Genomic DNA, 13,159 nt, shown 5'->3' on the forward strand with positions numbered 1-13,159 from the left:
AATTAAACATCTAAAGCTAAAATGAATTAGGGTTTTTAAAACTAATTAAAACTTTCTTATCATTTTTAAATAGACCCCAAAGATAGAGGTACGCTTGTACTGTAGGGTATGGTTCTCAGTTTTCTCTTATGGCAGCTACTATAAATCTCAATGTGATCTGGCCTCAACAATTTCATATACTCAACGTAAAAAACAAAAAACAAAAACAATAAATAAACTAAAATAGGTGCTGATGTATAGGCTTAACATGATCACATTGTTATTGTCAACCAAATTTTCTTTTCAATGAAAATTAGGGAAGGGTCAAACAGAAGGAAAAAAAAAGGAAAAAAACATTGACTCTTTCAGTGCATTAGGTATCGAAATTTATGAGACTTTGGGCAATACAGCAGCGCAAGTATCAAACCCCAGTCAAAGTACATTTACCAAATATTTCTCTCACGTCGTTGCATGCAAATCTATATTGGATTTGAATATTGGGTCTACTCTGACTCACTCATCCATTTCAGCATTTTAATTGGCTACCAATAAAGTGAATTTGGTCACATCAAATAAAATAAAATAAAATAAAAGTGTATTTGGCAGCTACGTGATATTAACGAAAGTGGAAAGATGAGCCGACGAGGGACAAAACAGAAACAGTAGGCCCATTTCTGCTTTCCTAATTGGTTATTACGAAAAAATTTCGAAAGGTCATTTCAATCTGATAATGCGTTTTGTCACGTGAATGAGTAAGTCCAATTTGGGGGTCCGGTATGGCTGACCCTTTTGTTTCTTTTACAGTACGTTCATGCAGAAGATGTTTTTGTTTTCGGGGTGTGTGACTGGAGAAGGAGCATCTTAAGTCCATATGGCATGTCTCACAATAAGTGGGATTCATTAGTAATTTAGGTTGAGCGAAGAGAGCATTCTCATTAAGAGAGTTAAAAATATTAAATGCTATTTTTTAATATTTTTAACACTTTAAATTATAAAAATCTATCTTTATCAAAGGTGTTAAATTTTAAAAAATTTAGAAACTTACTACAGCAAGAGCATTCTCATCAAGGGTGTTAAATGCCAAATATTTAGCATTTAACACCCCAAACTCAAAAAAACCACCTTTCTCAAACATTGTAAATGCCAAAATTTTTAGCATTGATGAACAGTGCGGTCTCAAATTTGAGACCACACTATTCATCAATTGTAAAAATTATATTATTTTTTTTATTTTGTGGGGCCCGCTTGCTTTACTTTTTTTCTTTCTTTCTCCTTTCCTTGGCTTTCCTCTGTCTCTCAGTTTTATTTTGCTCTGGGAACCTCCATTCCTTTCTCTGCTCTCTCTCTCTCACTCTCCCTCTACTAGATATTCTGCCTTCCTCTCTGACGAAATCCAAGCTAGAGCATCAAGGCAAGCCGATCTCTGTCGCAGTGGTTTCTTTTTTTTTTTTTTTTTTTTAGTTTGTGATTTGATGGTAGAATTGGCAGTGGTTGTGTGGGTTATGGATTTGGCGTTTTGCATTTGACCGACGTGGGCATCTGCGTTGAGGGTAGATCGTCGTGGGTCATCGGCTAAGCGTTCGCCATGGGTCTCTGATCGGTGGGTCTCTAATCGCGTGGGTCTTTCTCGGTGGTTGATTTTCTTTTTCCTTTTCCGATTGTTGGTGGTGATGAGGGTGTGGGTTTGTGATTTGGTTGTGATTTTGGAGGGTTTTTTTTTTTTTTTTCTTTTCCCGGTTGTTGGTGGTGAATGGTGATGAGGTTGTGGGTTTGGGTTTGTGATTTCACCCACTCCTTCTTTCCTTTTCACTGTCTCTCTCATGCTCTCCGTCCACTCCTTCTTACTCTTTCTTTCATTTTCTCTCCGCCTCTCTGTTTCCCTTTCTCTCTGCATGGGTCTTGGGTGTGGCTGGGATGTGATGCTGGGTGTGGTTGAGCTATGGTGGTTTTTCATGGATCGTGGGTCTCTACGGTGGTTCGTGGTAGGTCTCTACGATGGTTCAGTGAGTGGGTTTGCGATTTGATATCGGTGAGTTTTAATTTCAGTGTTTTGATTGATTTTGGTGGGTTCTTGATTTCGGTGGCTGGGTTCGTGGGTTGATCGGGGTAGTTTTGGGTTTTTGTTGTGATTTTGTGATTCTTTGATTTGGATGATTTTTTTAATTTTGTGATTCTTTGATTCAGTGGCTTTAGATGTGGAGGTTTTTTTTTTTTTTTTGGTTGCTGTTGTTTGTGGTTGTGGCGATGGTGGGTGGATGTGGTGGTTGTGATATGGGTGGGTGGATATTGTGACTGGCAGCGCTGGGTTGAGAAAGAGAGACAGAGAGAGGAAGAATAAAAATAATAAAAAATGATAAAGAAATAATATTTAAATAAATTGTTAAAAAAATAGAAGTTTTGATGTTAGAAATGTTGTAACGTGATGTGTTATATGTTATAAAATTGGTTTTTAAGATGGTAAATGCTAAATTTTTTTAGAATGTTTGATGGGTATGCTCTTAGAGCATTAGCATTGGAGAATGCTAATACCATATCTAAGGTCAATTTGGCATTTTATGCCTTAAAATCCATTGTATCAGACAATGCTAAACCCAACTATTGCAATTTTTTTTGCAATAGTGCTACAGTACAATTCTAAAGTTAGAATTGTACTATAGCAGTATTCTAAAAAAATAATAAAAAATTTATTCCCTTTTAAGACAAAAATTTCTCTCTCCTCTCTCTCTTTATTTCAGTTCCCTTCTCTCTCTTCCCTCTCTGTTTCTCATTTGCTCTCTCCTCTCTTCAAACCCAAACGGCAAACACCATTCTCCTCTCTTCAGCATTTCTGGTTCTGTGGTAGCTTTTTTTTTTTTTGGCGTGGGTCATTGTGGTGGTTGTGGTTTTTAGCATGGGTCACTATGGTGGTTGTGGGTTTTTTTTTTTTTTTGCTGTGACCGGTGCTTAAAGGGGTTATGGGTCGTGGTTGGGTCTGGTGTTTGGGTCATGCTTGGGTCCGATGTTTGGGTCGTGGTTGGGTTGTGGCTGAAGTGGGTTGGGTCCGATGTTTGGGTCGTGGTTGGATCGGTGGGCTGGGATTGGTTGATGGTGGGTTTGAAACAGTGGATCTGTTGATCGGTGGGTGGATCGGTTGGGTTGATCATCAGTAGCTCCGATGGTGGCTTTGGTGATGATTTTTTTTTGAATGGGTTTGCTCCGGTGGGTTTCAAATCGGCAGCATGGGCTGATGGGTTTTTGGTGTCATGACTGTGGTTGTTGATGGGTTGAGGTGCTGATGGGTTGAGGTGTCGTGGCTGTGGTTGTTGATGGCTTGTGTGTTGCTAGAGGTTGAGGGAGAAGCAGAGGAAAAATAAAACTGTTAAAAAGCCCAGGAAATAGGTGTTTGAAAAAAAATGACAGTTATAAAGAAATATTAAAAAATAATATTTTAATAAATTAAAAATAAAGTTTTGGGATGTAGAAGTATTGTAAAATTAGATGGTATAATAGAATTGTAGATTTTTAGAATTGTAAAATAGAATAGCATTAGCATTCCCTAATGCTAATGCTTTTAGTATTAGCTTAAAAAATCAGTTTATTTTACTATTTAGATTATTTTTACTATTATTTATAAGTTTTACTACAATTTTTATATTATTTATAAGTTATATTATACTATTTTAACCCATTTTTACTTTTTATCTATAGTACATGATCCTACGTGTTGTGATAAAGCTGGTTGTATACATTCAAAAATCGACATAAAATATTTCATTTTTCGTGTGGCTGGTTCATTAAGGACGGTTTTGCTGTCTTTCACACTTTGTTTGATCAAAGATATAGCATTATTTTAATTTATTCAATTTTTGTTTTCGGGGTATGTGTCTGGAGAAGATATATCTTGTTTTTAGTGCATATAATATATCTCATAATACGTGGGATCCACATATGATCCCATGTGTTGTGAGAGAGTTGATTTATATACCCTGATGAGTTTTACTACATTTTTTTATATTATTTATAAGTTATATTATATTATTTTAATTCACTTTTACTTTTTATGTATAGTACGTGATTCTACGCGTTGTGATAAAGCTGGTTGTATACATTCGAAAATCGACATAAAATATTTCATTTTTCGTGTGGCTGGTTCATTAAGGACGGTTTTGCTGTCTTTCACCCTTTGTTTGATCAAAGATATAGCATTATTTTAATTTATTCAATTTTTGTTTTCGGGGTATGTGTCTGGAGAAGATATATCTTGTTTTTAGTGCATATAATATCTCTCATAGTACGTGGGATTCACATATGATCCCATGTGTTGTGAGAGAGTTGATTTGTATACCTCTGAATTAGTTTTACTACATTTTTTCTGTGGCTAGTTACAATGCTGCCGAGTCCACCATCGGTTTGATCAACGTTATAGCATTATTTTATTTTATTTCACTTTTACTTTTTATGTATAGTACGTGATTCTACGCGTTGTGATAAAGCTGGTTGTATACATTCGAAAATCGACATAAAATATTTCATTTTTCGTGTGGCTGGTTCATTAAGGACGGTTTTGCTGTCTTTCACCCTTTGTTTGATCAAAGATATAGCATTATTTTAATTTATTCAATTTTTGTTTTCGGGGTATGTGTCTGGAGAAGATATATCTTGTTTTTAGTGCATATAATATCTCTCACAGTACGTGGGATTCACATATGATCCCACGTGCTGTGAGAGAGTTGATTTGTATACATCTGAAATAGGATAAATCATTTTTTCTGTGGCTAGTTACAATGCTGCCGAGTCCACCATCGGTTTGATCAACGATATAGCATTATTTTAATTTATTCACTTTCTTAGCTTATTGTGGTTTAATTTTTCAATAAATCTAATCGTACAAAATTTTCAATTTTTTTTTAAGTATTGAAATAATGTGTCAAAATTAGCGTTAATAGATATAAATTTATATAATAGATCACTGTGTTTGTATACCTAACTTGTCGATTTCACGGACGTTTTGATCAACGTGATGATGTTAATATATGATAAGTTGACGTTGATTTTTGAGAGAGATTTGGTTGTCCACTTGTCCTAGTGCATCCTGATATGGAATAGTCTTTTATATTTTTATAGATGGTCCAATTTCACCTTGATTTTGCTTCTCGGGAAACGGACTTCTAAGTTCCAAGTAGTACACCAACGACTACACCTTATGTCCTTATCTTCATCTTTTTGGTGCAAAATATGGAAGAGAATACTAGGAATAAAAAAAAATAGTTATTTTTAAAGTACTATACTAGTGGTATTATGTGCACGCGAGTCTTGGTCTATTGAAGGTTATTAAAAAAGAAAAAGTGTTGGTCTCTTGAATGCATTCAAGGGGTTTAAAGTTTGAACTTTCAATATTACCTATATAAGATTTTAGTAATTAAACAAGTAAAGGTGAAAAGCCCAATGTATAATGCATATGTTTTAAAAAAGGAAAAGGGCAGAAAGATATGGATAAGATTGGGAGAATTAGGTAAGGTTAGCTCTGGGTCGGACCCGAGTTAAAAATGGGATTAGCTTAAACTAGGATAGTATTTTAAAATTAGATTTATGGAAACTTAATTGGTGATTAGCACCGTCCTTGTAAAAATATAGGCTAAAATATTATTTTTGTTCTTAAACTTTACAAATTTTAGTTTTTCATTTCTAAACTTTGAAAAAATTATTTTTCTACTCTAAACTACTTAGTATTTGTTTGGATACTGCTGAAATGCAGTGAGTTTGCATTTCACGCTTTTTTTTCATTGAGAAGCTTGTTTTAGTGTTTTTCTATAGGTCCTGTGCACTGTTCACGGAACCTACGAACTTCTTTTTTCAACAAAACTTTCATTAAAAATAGGTCCCACAGCACTATTCACATATTTAAAAATTATTTGGTTACAGTATTTTCAGTTTTCAGCAAAATAAGTAGTATCCAAATAACCCCTGACTTCAATTCTTTTTAAATATATATATTCAAGTTCAATTTTTTTTTTAATATTTTAGCCTAAAAAATAAGTCTCATATTGGTTTTATTTTTATTTTTTATGGTCAATAACTTGATATATTCAAGTTCTCTTTTTATTAAAATTTTTTTTTTAATTCAAGTTTCTTAATAAATCCCTTGAAAAAAAATTCCAAGAGCCACCACTAGATTTGAGTTCAAATAAAAAGAAAATCACTCTTATTGGCCAAAACTAAATTAGAGGAGAAAAACATGGTAAAAGATAAGTGTGTATACATAGATTTATATTTAGAGAAATGATATGTCTACAACATTTTTACAACAAATCCTAAGTGACATGTTGTTATTGGTTATTATTGTTGGGGCAAAAAAATAATTTTAGTGTTAAGTTTAAATTTGAACCAATAACAACTAATCACTTGTGATTTGTTGTAAAAATGTTGTAAAGGTAGCATCTCTTATTTATTTATTTATTTAATAGTTAATATTTAATACAATTATGGTGGAGAAAATCTTAAGGCCTTATGGGTTAGAGAAAGAGGGAGATATAGAACTCTGCAGTTTGGGCTGGGCTTACAACAACCAAGCATGAGCAAAGCCCCAGATTGATTAAGCCTTCATTGGCGGTTGAAGCTTAGAAAATCTAAGACTAATACACACGCATAATATTTTTACAATAAATTATATAGAAAAGGTTTTGTTGCATCTTAGCATGCAGTAATTGCTGCCACATATGACATAGCTCATTATTCAACAATTGCTACCACATAACCCATTATGCAGCTATTGCTGTATGTAGCAAAATATTTTCCAAATTCTATATAACAAGTTGTTAGTGGTACTAATTTAGCCACCACTAAAATTAATTTTTTGTTCACTAGTAACAATTTGTCATCAAAGATTTGTTATAAAATTAGCGTTTTCCTAAAAAATTTCGGACCGGGGTTCGCTGATATCTTTGCTTAAGGATTTCTAGATATTACCGAAGATATGTTCTTTAAAGAACATATCTTCCGTAATATCTAGAAAACCTTAAGCAAAGATATTTAAAAATAAAAAATAAAATGAAGCAATATTATTAAATTTGAGGCAAATGGGCTTTATTAGTGGCCACTTGCCAACAATGTTAGTAAATATATATTGATTTGGTTCGTAAAGTTCTCTCTTTAATGCGGCGCCAGGTTTGCTAGCACAAAGGTGTGGCGGAAGGACTTCAAAGTACCTACCAAGTTCCAACAATTATCATAGAATATACTATATTGCCAACCTTTTTTTTTTTGGCAAAATATTATTTTGTTCTCAACAATTTGAGGCTCTTGTTAATTTGGTCTACATCTTGTATGAATTTGGTTCTATATTTTGATAACAGTTAAATTGATCATTGTTATTGTCAACTTACAGTCAATTTGATTCCTGTTATTTTCAATTTGCAGTCATTTTGAATCAAAATATGGGTTTGTATTAGTTGCTAAGTTAAAATGTGTGTCTACTTGCATTAGAGATTGGTAAATTTGATTTGTGTTTGGCTACCAACAAGAAAGTAAAGAAAAACTGTAATTTGATGGTAAAAGCCAAATTAACTGCAAGTTGAAAATAACATGAACCAAATTGACTACTACAAAATGTATCTTCTCCTCATTTTTGTACGTGTTTGAAAGAAGTAGCTAGTTGTTATTTCTTATTTCTCTTTTGAACTTCAAAATCTACCATGCTTATTTCTACTAAAATAAGATTGCATGCTAATAATATTGTCTTTTAACATTCTCTTTCAAATTTTTTTTTTTCATTAGAAGTCTTAATAGAGGCTTATGACCTCCACCTCTATAGTCTATACTATGCTATAATGATTCCGCTGACATTACCACATTTACTATAAACATACAATTCATAACTCAAATTATTTTGTGTTATCGCTTTGTAGGGGTTATGTCTCCAAACTTATGCGAAGCTAATGAATTACGCTAGTCACATCTTCAATATACACTAAAATGACTTATATAGTCACAATTTTGACCCCTGTAATTATTAATAAAGTCTACATTGACCTAGGACATGTCCACATAATCTAAGAGCTGAGGCATCACATATGACTCTACTTTCTTCATTTTAAAGAATCAATAATATTACTCCTACTTAATTCTTTCAATCCTCCTAAGTCCTATCAAAGTTTTTGTTCTTTTTTTCATTTTTCTCTCTTATTCCGTTAGACAGTTTTGGATAAGGATGAATGACGATCGCTTAGTTTGGTGCATTAAAAACCTTTATCACACGGAAGTGGCCCCTTAAAATTACAATATGCTTGTAGCTCTTCGTTGAGAAGTGCTAGCTACTGCAGAAAATTCATGATTATGTGAACTTGTTTGGCCTATTTGGTATGCCAAACAACAGTTTTCAGTATTTAAATACTGAAAACTGTAGTTCTAAAAAACAAAGCGTTTGGTAAGTGTGTTTTTTTTAGGAATGTGAATTAGGTTGCTCATTTTAAGGTATTTAAATACTAAATTTGGAAAACTCTCTTACCAATTTTCAAATTTCAAACAACGTTACACAATGGAACTTTTGTAAATATTTTAAAAACTGTAAGTCTCATTGATTAGACTACATGTCATCACTTTAAAAAATAAAAAAATAAAAATAAAACACACACACACACACATTCCAAACAAACAATTATGTTTTTTCACTTTTGAAAAAAACGTTATTATAAATATGGTACCAAACACATTTTTTACATTATGAGTACTTTAAATACGTGTTTTCAAAACATCTTTTAAACTACAGTTTTCACATTATTTTGAACAACAATACTCGAACATCTCTACCAAACAGATAGTGTCCCTAGTCCCTACTATGATATAAATAAACATGGATAACTGTTTATATCTCCATTTTACTTAAAAAATAAAAATAAAATAACTATGTTAGTTTTTTTCTCCTCTAAGTAATTTGAAGAAAAAGAAGTATAATCCCAAGTTTACTTCTAAAGGAATATTTTAAAAAATAAGAAAAAAATCATTGTTTTTTATTTATTCATTAGAAATGTGAGATTTTTTCAGTGGACGCAAATGTTTTCTTTTTATATTTATGTAATAGGAAAATGGAGAGTGGCACTGGACTATGCTAAGGTCGAAATGACAGCTAAAATATCTATATGATTATCAGAGTTGGGTGGGTATGTTGAGATTTCTCTTTGAAGCACATTGCTAGTTTACTTTCTTGTTTTTAATAATTCATCAAAATCAAAAGAAATATCTCTACTGTGGCAAAAGTAAACAAATCTTTCAGATGTAACACAAATTTTGAAAAAGTAAAGATTATTTTGCATTATTCTATGCTTGCTTGATTGCTTCACGTCATGATCAAAGTTTTACAGTTGATGCAACTGATACCAAATTATGTACCAATGGGCCATTTACCAAATGGCAAATGATGTGGCGAAAGTTGGAATATACTTGTCAATGACAAAGTAAATCCCTCTCGCATTGTGCAATCAATCCTTTCCATGTCAAAGACATTCTTGTTTTATTGAGGATTACCTGTTACGAAGCACTTTGGATTCCAATTTTGTTGAACCCACGAAATAAATTAAAAGAATAATGATAATTGAGTGTTTGATTGTCATCAGTTCATTTGACTTTTTGATTTTTTTTTTTTTTAATTTTATTTGGTGCAAGTTTCATTGTGATCATCTAATGGTAATAGCATTTTTTTGTATTGTCTCATGTTCTATGATTTGAACTACACCTGGCCTCACACTCTCCCATTATCAATCTATCTAAAAATAATTCAAATTTTATTGTTATGTTAGAAATGACAATATTAATGTTGAATCTCGATGTCATGAGACAAGAATAACATTAGGCACATGTACATTATTATATCCTAAAAGAAGAGTAATCAAATTTTACTTAGGCATTAATTAATTTTTTATTATACTCCAAATCTATCTAATACATATTTAGTTTAGAACTAAGTGGATTTTAGTTAGCTCAATTGATAAAGTCTCTAATAGTTGAATAAGAGATTTGGGTTCAATCCCTGCCTACACCAAAAACTGATTGATATCTTAATCTAATGATAAAGAATCGTTATTAAGAGCGGATGCCATAAGTTAAAACTCTCTCAAAAAAAAAAAGTGTACACCTGCATAACACACTTTTAAACAATCTAATTCAATCTATTTACAAAATCTAATATATCACTTTAACCTACTCTAAGATTTTACGGACCTCAAATACAATGGTGGAGGTCGAAATTTGTTTTTGAGAGGGCTGAATAAAAATATGATAATCTCAAATTTACTTTAATTTTTTTTATTGTACTACTATGTATAGTAATATAAAAGAGAATTGTGAAACAATTTAAAATGAAGATGCAGTACTTTAGAACTCAATATGTCTACTACAAAAAATATACTGTATTTATTAAATTTGACAAATTGATCCAATATGATTAACAAAAAAATGATTAAATTATCTTTAATGAATAATTATTTAGGTACTAAAAAGTACAAAAGTAAACAATAATATATATATATATATTATTGTTTACAAACTATATAACTTTAATTGATAATATACAAACTATTAATACTGTGATAAAGTAAACAATAATATATATAACTTTTACTTTATCTATTTATTGTTTGTTTTATGAGACATTTCCGTTAATTTTAACAAAATTTGATAATGTGATAATAAAGTAAAAAATTGTTTTACTCTCATATTTATGGTTCTCCCACTAGTTCTCTCCTTCTATCCTCATTTGGATGTGTTTGTTCACAAGGCATAAGTTTTAAGATAAAAAAATAAAAATAAAAATCTTTAATTTTTTTTCCCGTTGGGTGTTGTTGACTCTTGTGACTTAGAGCATCCACAGCAGTGGTGCTAAATAGCTATATTGCTATTTTTTAGCACCACTGACCACAAAAATCAGCTGCAGCAGTGGAGGGATAAGCAAAAATTTAGATGTTCAGCTACAGTGCACATCTATCTTTAGATGTGCACTGTAGCGCAAAGCTAAAAAAATATAATGTATTTTATTTAACTTCTCTCCCCTTTTCCATTAAAATATTCGTTCTCTCTCTCTCTGCCTTCTCTTTGTTTTCGTCTCAGACTCAAGAGTCTCGGCCTCTCTCTTCCTTCTCTACCTCTTCTCTCTCTTTCTCTCTTCTTTTCGCGTGATCGGCGATTGGGTCGGTGGGTTTGTGGATGGCGTGATCGGCGATTGGGTCAGTGGGTTTTTGTGTGGCGTGGGCTAGTGGGTCGGCGATGGAGTGGGTTAGTGGATCGGCGATGATTGGTCTGGAGCATAAGATAAATAGTGGGTCGACGATGGCGTGATCAGCGACGGCGATGGCGATGGCGATGGCTGGTCTTCTCTCTCTCGATCTAGCTCAGATGGTGGGTTTGATGATGGTCTGGGTTTGTGTAGTTGTTGGTGGTTGGTTGTTCTTTGGCAATGGAAAAGTGGATTGTGCCGTTTGTGTAGTTGTTGTTGGGTGTTGTTCTTTGGCAGTGGTTTTTTTTTTCTTTGGCAGTGGCTGTGGATTGGATTGTGCCGTTTGTGGTGTTTTTTTGCTAGTAGTATGTATTATTGTTTTTTGGAGTGGACTGCTGGTGGTGGTGGTGATGTGGTTGTGGCTGTGAAAAAAGATCGGAGATTTAGTTTTTTTTTTTTTTTTTTTTACTTATTCCTGCTGTGGACCGGTGGTGGTGTGGTGGTGGTGTTGGTGGTGGCCGATGGTAGAGGTATTTGTAGTTGGTTTTTTTGGGTAGTGGGATATATTATTTTTTGTAGTAGTTATATTATTTTATTGTGAAGTTTATATTATTTTATTGTGTTGAAAGTTAAAATAGATCCACTGCTGCAGTATGTATGTAGGTAAAATAGATAAAGTAAGTTTTGATGGTGCTAAATAGTAAAATTATAGATCCACTGCTGTGGATGCTCTTAACATATCATCCAATTATGCTAAAGTTAGCTAAATGCCTCATAAAGCAAATCACGTGGGAGGTAGGTGTATTTTTATTTATTTATTTACTTATTTATAATTTGATATTTAGGAAAGAAGATTTAAACTTTAAATGTTTTTTATAGAAACAAAGAGGTATTAGTTGAGTCACACGACTTTTACCTATGAGAGTTGTCACAAAATAAATCACATAATAATAACCACATATTTAAAGGTATACCGATGATATCTATGATGAGGGGTTTTTTTTTTTTTTTTTTTTTTTTTTTGTAATGTATCAAAATATCAATCATGCACATAGGGAGAAAGAAAAAAAAAATCTAAGAAAAAGTTCCATGAACATTATGATGGGTTTTAGACTTCAAGCAGTGATGATGAATATTCTCTCAAAAAAAAAAGCTGTGATGAATATCTGCCATGATCCCACTTATAGATACCAAATAATGTTGGCCAACATAATCCATTTCCATGCCAAATCTGACCTTGAACAACATACCATATCAGAATCGGGTTGACCCAAACCCTAACGGGTAGCCCTATTTAGTTGAAAGCCTCTTAGAGGCTGACAGCTTGACAGGTAGCCCTATTTATTCAAGAAAAGAACAAGTCTATACAATATACAGCAAGCCAGCATTTTAGACCACCAATGCTAAAAGCCTAAAACAGCTAGAAGAGCTACAGAACTTTCTCTTCTCCTAACAAACAACACAGTGTTTATATACAAATTTACGTCAAAGATTGCCTAAAAAATAGGAAGATATTCCTACAATACTCAAGGGAGGGTTCCATAATTAGCTTTTAGGACGTGGAGAACCGTAGTGGGCTTCATTCTGCTTACTTCAAATAATCTAGCAAGTTGTGAAAAATATTGTAGTCTCTAGGTTATTTTACCTTTGCACTATTTGGTCTACCACTTCTACAAATGAAAGATTTGAGCAATGAGTCATGATTTCTCAAGCATGTGGACCTCCAAATCTCTTTAGAATACGGAAAACTTAGCAGAACATGATATGTTGTCTCCACCCCATCCTCACAACATTCACAACCCAGTATCAAACAAATTTTTCCTCCTAATCAGGTTAGCTTTAGTAGGTGGTATGTTTTTACAAGTTTTCCAACTGAAAGTTTTGATTTTATTACATACTTTGACGGCCCAAATCAATTTCCATATTTTATTGCTTTGCGAGTGATTGGATGATTGGCCACGAGGAAAACTTAGTTGTTGGATTCGGATCATCTTATAT

At 32.8% G+C, this 13,159-nt stretch overlaps 1 long non-coding RNA gene across 1 annotated transcript; it reads left to right on the forward strand.

Moving 5' to 3' along the window:
* Positions 1-1,767: 1,767 nt before the first annotated feature.
* Positions 1,768-7,328, forward strand: LOC136069555 (uncharacterized). Its single transcript, XR_010630773.1, has 2 exons — positions 1,768-2,008; positions 7,123-7,328. It is a non-coding gene; the product is annotated as an uncharacterized LOC136069555 (long non-coding RNA).
* The last annotated feature ends 5,831 nt before the right edge of the window (positions 7,329-13,159 follow it).

Source organism: Quercus suber, unplaced genomic scaffold (genome assembly GCF_002906115.3).
Source record: "Quercus suber isolate HL8 unplaced genomic scaffold, Cork oak 2.0 scaffold_176, whole genome shotgun sequence".
In the NCBI taxonomy this organism is placed as follows: domain Eukaryota; kingdom Viridiplantae; phylum Streptophyta; class Magnoliopsida; order Fagales; family Fagaceae; genus Quercus; species Quercus suber.